The sequence below is a fragment of the Plecotus auritus genome (genome assembly GCF_963455305.1).
Source record: "Plecotus auritus genome assembly, chromosome: 8".
NCBI classification, from domain to species: domain Eukaryota; kingdom Metazoa; phylum Chordata; class Mammalia; order Chiroptera; family Vespertilionidae; genus Plecotus; species Plecotus auritus.
The window spans coordinates 96459710-96466832 of record NC_137782.1 but is presented as its reverse complement, the minus strand read 5'-3'; the positions used below and the strand labels follow the sequence as shown (position 1 = coordinate 96466832).

General features: G+C 55.3%; 1 pseudogene across 1 annotated transcript; it reads right to left on the bottom strand.

The window, feature by feature from the left end:
* Positions 1 to 4823: 4823 nt before the first annotated feature.
* Positions 4824 to 5660, bottom strand: LOC308256621 (large ribosomal subunit protein eL6-like; annotated as a pseudogene). The gene has a single exon. The product of its transcript is annotated as a large ribosomal subunit protein eL6-like (transcript).
* Positions 5661 to 7123: the final 1463 nt, after the last annotated feature.

The window sequence follows — 7123 nt, the reverse complement described above, 5'->3', positions numbered from 1 at the left end:
CATTCCTGAGCTTGCCCGTGTTCTTCTGTGAGGTGTTTGCTAACTGGCACCTGAGAAGGCTGGGGTCCTCCTCTCCTGCTGAGGAAGGAAAGTGCTGCCTCCGCCTGTGTTTCCCTTTCGAGCAGGTGGCTCCCAGGCCTCGAGAAAGGTGCTTCCTGGGTTGAAAAGGCCTGCAATGCGCTGAGGAGGGATGAAAGTTTGCATGCGTTTCAAAGGTTCCGGAAGAGTGTAGAGCCACTAGTTTCCTAAGGCAGTGCCCTAAGCACAGCAGGTGGGAAGCCAGAGCCCAGGACCTTGTGCTGGGTCATCCAGCGGGGCCTCGGCTGCCTTGCGGGCTGTACGTGGGCGCTGGCTGCAGGCTGCTGGCCCGGACACGAGCTGCCCTCCTGCAGCCTGCTCGATGGCCACGGATGACATTCATCTCCCAGGCAATCAAGCTCCCACCCCTCGTGCCTGAATCCTGAATTCTCTGCAATAACATACAGCCTAATCATAATGGGATAAACGCCTGCCATCCGCAACCCTAATTTATCAAGCTTCGCATGATCCATGGAATCTAGGCCCTCCCACCTCTGAAGGTTGAAGTATTGGGCAGCCAGCTCCTATCTCTGTGACTGGATCCTTGTCCCCCTTTTCTGCCTGGTGGCTCCAGGAGGAGGGGTTCGCGAAGGTGCACACGGTGCTGCCTTCCTGGGTGTCCCGCCAAAGCCAAGCAGGCAAACACAGGCCTTTCTGGGTCCTTGGCAGCCTCCCTCCCAGGACTTTTGGTTCTGCCCAGCGATGCTCCTCTCTGTGACTCGATACACATTTCCTGGGCATCTACTCTGTGTTTGAAATATACAGAGCTTAGGAAGCAGCGTGGTGACCAGAGAGGGGGCAGGCCAGAACCTGCCTTCAGGGAGCACATCGCCCAGGTGGGTGCAGGCGCCTGGGCAGCACGCAGGTGCGCAGGGGCACGTTGGCCTGCAGAGCAGCTGGCGGGGGTGGGGGGGGGGGAGCAGGGGGGGCATCACCCAGAAGGATCTGAGACAGATTCCCCCCCAACAAGCGTGGGTTCTAGTTGGAAATGAGGCGGGTGGAGGTGTGAGAAGTAGTGGCAGTGATGGGGAAGGTGGAACTCAGGCACCAGCTAGGACCCCTGGCTAGAAAAATCTGCTTATGCCTAAGTTAGTGAGCATGAGCTATATCAACAGGAATAACTTTTCCGCGGTGCGCTCTGTTATAAAAGAAGACGTGCCCCCAACTACTCTGCAGACTGAGCTCTGGAGTCTGTGTGCAAGCACCTCGCGGGATAACATGGCAGCGTGTTGTGGGTCTCACTCCACGGGAGGTGAGGATCGAGCCTGCTTCTGCATCTCGCTTAATTATAGTGGCGCGTGAACATCCTGCTTCCCACTCAAGATGGGGCGAGGAATAAGACCCGTGAGCTACGCTTTCACAGGATTCGGAGCAGCGGATCCCGCGAGTCCAAGTGTCGGTCACGCAGACACGCTCATCCATCGGTCACCCTGATGTCTGAGAAACGGAGGCTGTGCCGGCTTCTCTCCATCCTAGTTCTCACTGAGAAGTCCCGGACGCTCTGGGAAGGCGAGCTTCCCAGTTGTTCTCATTGCTGTTTTGATGAAGCTGCCTGCTTCCAGCCACGGTCCGTGGAACCCGTTTGTGGGGTATAAACGTTGCACAGGTAGATGTTGCCAACAGGAGAAAGCCTGCCTATGACTTACTTGGGCTTCAAGAAAGCATTTGACTCAGTGGCTCGCAAAGGACTAATGCTCTCGGTCAGCAAGTCTGCCATGGAGAGGGAGCCGCAGGGACCAGAAGGAGCCTGTCCAGATCCTCAAGACAGATCCGAGGGTCGCTGGCAGCCGGGAAGGGCGCTGTGCTGGGGACACCGACAATGTGCGGATACAGACCCTTCAGGCTCCAGCTGCGGCCTTCCTTCTTCCTGCTACTCTGCCCACCACCTGCGGTCACACCAGTGCCATCTCGAGGGCCTGGACACTTCAGGTACTTCTTCAGTTGGAGAGAGTGAGAGGCGTCCGGGCGGGTCAGGAAGGAGCTGCATTTGGCGGCGGAGCTGAGGCGGCCATTTTCATGGAGGCTGCTCAGGCGACCTTAGATTCTTCTGAGGATTTAACTTGTCTGATGCCAGGAGGCTTGAGCTGGCTTTGCTCTTGCATTTCTTTATCTTTCTAGTACCCATTTTGCAATTTCCCAACACCCTCTCACCCCTCAGCTCCCACAGCCCACGTGGGTTTTTATCCTCCCCCTACAAGTGGGGTGCAGAACCCCAGCCTGACATGACTGGCACCTCGTACTCCCAAGGGCACAGAGGTTGGATCAGGGTGGACATGGGGCTCACGTTAGCCTCAGAGTGGCCCTCAGGACTCACTCGGACACGGCTGAGCCTAGACCCCCTCTTCCAAGCGAGCCCCTGAGGAGACTCCCTGCACTGCGTGGCAGGTGCATGGGGGAGGTCCATGCGCTCCCAGCCTTTCCTGGGAAGCAGGCTGCACAAGGGACTCTCAGGAGGGCACAGAGCTCACGCATGGCCCGCGTCCTGGCACTGGGCACCGCTGTCAGCATTTTCTGCATGTGGATGCCAGTCTGCACTGGCTTTTCTGCTGCTTAAGACAAAGAATCCTGAATGACATCCTCCCCGAGGCCCCAGTTCCTGTCCGACTATCGGGTTTTTGGACACGGGCCCGGTGTTCCACCAACTAACAGAGAAGCCAGATTGGGGCTGTGGGGACAGCTGGGTCTGCTGAGGCCACGGGCCTGCCCACCCCACCCTGACAAGGCTGGATCATGAGGGGTCTTCGGAGAGGAACCAGGGAACCTTTTCAGACCCACCAGTTTCATAGGAGAGGAGAGGGAGACCCACGAGGGAGGGCCCCTCCACTGATCCCATGAAGTCTGCCTCCAGGGCAGCACTTTAGCTTGTAGTGGAGGCCGGGTTGTGTTCCTGTCAGTTCTTCGCTGCAATCGTCCTCAACATCGCCATCATTGGCCATGTCCATGTCCTGCGACCTGCTGGACACTGGGCTGCATGTCCCACCCGCCTGGGCTTGGGGCCTCTCCAGGGAGCCCCTGACATGTTAGTCCTGTCATCATCTCCAGATTACATATGGGCAAACCCAGGTCATTCTTTTGTTTTTTTAATCCTCAGTCAAGGATATGTTTTATTGATATTTCAATGCTCACCCCAGGAGTGAGGATATTTTCCCATTAATTTTTAGAGAGAGTGAAATGGGAGAGGAAGGGAGAGAGTGAGAGGAAAGAGAGACACATCGACTGGTTGCATCCCACAGGGCCAGGGATTGAACCTGCAACCAACGTATGCGCCCTTGACTGGGGTCAAACCCAAGACCCTTCCGACCATGGGATAACGCTCTCGCTCTTGCCACTGAGCAACTGGCCAGGGCAAACCCAGGTCATTCGATACAAACTTGGTCAGCAGGTCATTCCCAGTGTCCGGAGCGCGGCTGCAGTTGTGCTGAGCACTGGCCGGGGTGGGCACAGCGTAGGAAGCACAGTCCTGCCCGCCCGGCCTTGGAGGCAGAGTCCTGTGACTAGACCAGCCTTGGGCAAACTACTGTCAAAGAGGGGGGAGTAGGGCAGGGTCTGGAGACGCCAGCTCTGGGCGGCGGCGAGGACCAGGATCCGGCCCGTTCGGCTGTTCTATCTGGCCCATGGAGACGAAAGAGCGGAGGGTTCTCTTGCTCTCCCCTCCGCTCCTTTACTTTGAATTTATATTAGTTCACACTCCATCCATGCTTTTGTTCCGGCCCTCCGGTCCAGTTTAAGAACCCATTGTGGCCCTCGAGTCAAAAAGTTTGCCCACCCCTGGACTAGATGCAGGAGTGGAGAAGTGGGGGAGGGGCAGGCTGAGATTATCAGGGTCTTAAAGGCGCCTGTTAGGGATTGTCTTCTTTATCCCATGAACCACAGAGGATCATTATGGATTTCTTTTAGGAGGAGGAGGCGATGAGCCTTGCATTTTAAAGAATAATTTAGAATAATGTGGGATTGAAGAAGGGAAGTATGCCAGAGAGCTTGGGAAATTCGAGATGCAGGGGCCTAGGGTAAGGAGGCTGAAGAAGGGAGCTGCCCAGGGTGATGGCTGGGTCTGAGCAAACTTATTGGGGGTTGGGGGGCACATGGTGCTGGGCAGAGGGCAGACCAGAGACTGAGGTCTGACAGGGAAGCCTTGAGTTCAGGGCAGGCTGCGCGAACTGGGGGAGATTTGGAGGGCAGCATCACTGAGCATGAGGCGGGCTGAGGGGTCGGAGGGGAGTTTCCATTTACAGACAGCAATTTGAACACGGACGCATGGGAGCCACTAGGAAAGAAGAAGGAGTAAAAGTCAGACAAATAGAATCAAGTCAAAGAGGGGGGAGTAGGGCAGGGTCTGGAGACGCCAGCTCTGGGCGGCGGCGAGGACCAGGAGGTCGGCCCACAGCAAGCAGGCAGAGAGGGTTTGTTGAACCTGCAGCCAGGCCACTCACGTCCAATGAGAAAGGGAGGCCGGGCTGGAGAGCAGCCTGGGGCAGCACGTTTCCCTTTGTGGTTGAGATGGAGGGGAGTGTGTCTGAGCAGCAGTGAGGATGGAGGCTGAGAGGCTGAAGAAGAAAGTACAACTGGGAACCTGTTTCTCACGGGTGTGGATTCAGAACAAAGGTGGGAGATTGACCCTCAAATGCAGAAGGGCAGCCCCTCATCACAGGGCCACGAGGGGCAGGGATGCAGAGGGCAGAACCAACATCACGCTCCTTCGATGACATTAATTGCCATTTATTTTATTTTATTTTTTAACATATCAGTTATTTAATCGTGTTTCTATTAGAAATCCAGAACACCAGTTTGTGAGGATAAAGCCCATTGGTGAGAGCGAACAGAGCGGAGGGAGCCCAGGAGCTGAGGAACAGCTTTAGTTTTTGGCAGAATTTCTGAGTCCACAGCCTTCTGGTCAACCTTGTGCTGTTCTGTAATCTCGTATTTCTCTTCCTCTGTGACGAAGATCTCGCCCTCCTGGTGTCTGGGCGTGCGCAGCTTCTTCTTCTTGAAGTGAGCATCCGTGAGATGTTTGGGGATTTCACACCCTGATATCAATTTTGGTGGAGGTGGCAATGACAAATTTCTGGTGTGTTCTACACAGAGGAACTCGATGGAGGGACAGAGGTCCAGTCACAAGTAGCAGGCCACTGCTCAGCTGCCTCAGGAAAACCACCCTCTTGCCTCTGTGGTGCCGGTGAGGGATCAGAATGATCCCAGGAGGGATGCTGGCCCGCAGTCTCCTCACATGCTGACTGAAGGGTTTCTCGCCGTGGCTCAACAGCTTTTGAGGCACATCTTCAGTAGGATAGCATCTATGCATTTTGCAGAGTTTAACCACTCGGGTACCACCATTCTTGTCGCCACCAACTTTCTCCTTTTTCTTTTTAATCCTGGATTTAGCTGCCGAATACTTCCTCTTGTGCCTTTTGGGAATACACAGCCTACTGGGAATATCTGCCAATTCCTCTGATGAGGACGGGATTTCAGCTGCAGTAGGGCTTCCCCTTCTTAGGCGCCTTAACCTTGCTGCCAGCATCAGCCTTCTTGGCTTGAGGTTTCTTCTCCTTAGTATCCAGCTTCTCAGTTTTCTTTTCACCCGCCATCTCGCAAGATGGGAAAGAACAATTGCCATTTATTTAATGGCTCCGTGACTTTGGGTGCAAACAGTTTCCAACAACATCATGTACGTGACCTTCTGGGAATAGTGGCTGTCCAGTGGGGACCTGGTCTTCACACAACACATCCATGTCCCAGCCTGGTGAGTACCGGTGGGCCTCAGACCACAGCGCCGCTCTCAGGTTCCAGTTTCCAGGCCATGTCAGGGGCTGGTGATGGAGGCAGCGTTGGGCCGTGGGAGGCTCCCTCACTAAAGCCTCCTCCTGCAAGGGTCTGCCCGGGGCTGGGAACATGGAGTGAACATCTTCCACAGAGCCTGGCGCTCGATGTGGGTTGGGAAACTCTGTCTTACACAGACGAGGGTATGCCAGGCTGCAGCAGAGTGAGGGCCTCGGGGGCTGAACACCCAGAGTGAGAGGGGAGGCTGAGGCTAGGTCCAGTGCTGCGGCCCGTGAGGCTTAGGAGCACAGGAGGAAGGCCTGGCTGAGCAAACATGAGAGCAGGCAGGACAAGAAAGGGGGTCTGGGCCTCATGCTGTGCCTGACATGAGGGTGAGCATGTGCCCACTGACGGGGTGGGACCCAGGATGCCTGGCTAGCCAGTCCTCCTCTTCCTGCATAGGCGACAGATCCTGGCCCCCGAGGGCATTGCTTTCTGCACAGGGGGACCCTGTGACTGATGGACCCACCCAACAACAAAAAGAGATTTTCTGTTAAAGACATGTGAGAAATGCTGCATATTCTATTCCCAATTAAAGAACTCAGTTGAAATTGTCATGCTAAAGATTAGGAAATCCTAACGCAAAAAAAAAACAATTCATTGTTGTTGATGATTTCTTTAAGAGTGAGCCAGAAACACTATTCTAGGGGGTATGCCTTCCAGGGCAAGGTTGGTGCCACTGGGAAGGTCACACACACCTGTGGGCCAGGGGCAGGGACAGGCCCTGAGCTAAGTAAGCTGGGTGATGGGAGAACCCCAGCACCAGGCCCACGGTCAGTGGGAATTTAAAACAACCGAGCCAGTATTCTCTGCTGGCATCTGAGAGATCAGAGAGCCCTCTAAGACACGCAGTTCCCCGTTTGATATGCACATTGTTTACCTGTGCAGACACTTCCCTTTCCTGGTGCTGAACAGGATCCTGGGAACTGTCCTTGGTGCTAAGCATTGGCAAGGTCCTTCTCTGCCCCTTCCTGTCCCACTTGAGACTGCCCTGGTTCTGATGCAGGGACTGGCAGGGCGGCCGCAGCCCTGGATCGGACCTCGGGATGGGTCTCACCGGCCCCTCTACGGTCCCCTCCTTGACAACCATGGTGGGAAATGTCCACAGGAAGACGGGAGGGGACCACGAAACTGCTGCTGTGGAAGTAATTAAAGAAAACCTTCTGTTTATGAGCTGGGCTCAAAATGTTGCACTGCCTGGACTGAGGTGAGCTAAGTGGCCTCAGCCCTG